We start from the raw sequence: 1,595 nt of genomic DNA, 5'->3' as shown, positions 1-1,595 counted from the left end.
GCCAAGGACATGCCACGTTTCTTATGGGCTGAAGCCGTAAACACAGCTGTATATATACTTAATCGAACTCCATTTGCGCAGGTCAAAGATACCACTCCTTATCAAATTTGGATGGATAAGAAACCAGATTTATCTCATGCAAAAATATTTGGTTGTGATGCTTTCACCCACATCCCGGACATTCATCGAGTGAAGCTTGACAAAAAGGCAAAGAAACTACAATTTGTTGGATATCAAGGTGAATCCACAAATTATCGACTCTACAATCCAGTCACCCATCAAATAACTATATCCAGAAATGTGACGTTCAATGAATTCCCGTAAATTATTGCCAAGAAGCATGAACCAAGGGAAGTTGAACTTGAGATTCGGGTTGATGAGGAAATTCTCAATGAAGCTCCAGGAGATGATGTCAACGAGGATGAAGGTCAAAATGAAGAACCCATGGATGAACAACCAGCTGAAAATCAAGGATATCAGCTACGGAATCGAAACCTATTACGCCCCCTGATAGATACCAGGCAAATTATATTGAGTATCACGAACCAGAAACTTATGAAGAAGCAACCACATGCGACGATAAGGAATCCTGGAAAGAAGCAATCAACGAAGAGTTAATAGCACATCAGAAAAACGGAACATGGAAAATTGTTCCCTCACCACCTGGACAAAAATTGATTGACTCCAAATGGACGTTCAAGATCAAGAGGACACCTTCAGGAGATGTTGAGCGATTTAAAGCACGTCTGTGTGCACGAGGTTTTTCGCAGCGACCTGGATTGGATTACACGGAGACTTTCTCCCCATTGGTTAGATACGACTCAGTACGAGTTCTTCTTGCCATTGCTGCTAAAAAGGATTTGGAGATCCAACAGTTCGACGTAAAATCAGCATTTCTGAACGGAAACCTGGAAGAGGATATCTACATGAAAGTGCCGAAAGGTGTTAGTGTCGGGAGTGAAAACATGGCATGTAAGCTCGAAAAATCGTTCTATGGGCTGAAACAAGCCTCGCGGTGTTGGAATACTAAATTCAGTGAGTTTTTAAAAAAATTTAACTTAAATGAAACAAGCGCTGATAAATGCATATTTTACGGTTTGATTAGAGACTGTAAGGTATATTTAGCATTATATGTTGATGACGGACTGATTATGGTAAAGTAGAGCAAGCATTGAACGACGTAATTCAAGCACTCCAGGGTGAATTTGAAATCACTCTAAGTCACCCTGAGATGTTTGTGGGTATGCAATTACTTCGAGACAGGAAAGAACGTTCACTGTTTGTTCATCAAAAAACCTATGTAAAAAAAATTTTGTTGCGATTTTTCATGAGTGATGCAAAACCTTTATCAATTCCTGCTGATCCTAATGTTGTGCTAAAGTCTGACAAAGAAACTGTGATGATTGATTCGGAAATCCCATATCGTGAAGCAGTCGGTTCTCTAATTTTCTTGAGTATGGTCAGTCGTTCTGACATCTCATTCTCGGTAATTATAGTAAGTCGATACCTAGACAAGTTTAATTCAAGTCATTGGCAAGCCGTCAAGAGAATCTTTCGGTATCTCAGAGCCACGTCTAATATGGGAATTTTGTATA

At 39.7% G+C, this 1,595-nt stretch overlaps 1 protein-coding gene across 1 annotated transcript in view; it reads left to right on the top strand.

Moving 5' to 3' along the window:
• The window catches only part of LOC117175499, a 135,689-nt gene that overhangs the window by 31,209 nt on the left and 102,885 nt on the right, over nucleotides 1–1,595 (top strand). The window lies entirely within an intron of this gene.

The sequence above is a fragment of the Belonocnema kinseyi genome, chromosome 6 (assembly GCF_010883055.1).
Source record: "Belonocnema kinseyi isolate 2016_QV_RU_SX_M_011 chromosome 6, B_treatae_v1, whole genome shotgun sequence".
NCBI lineage: Eukaryota > Metazoa > Arthropoda > Insecta > Hymenoptera > Cynipidae > Belonocnema > Belonocnema kinseyi.
The sequence above is the reverse complement of the archived record's forward strand: the minus strand, read 5'-3'. Positions and strand labels throughout refer to the sequence as shown.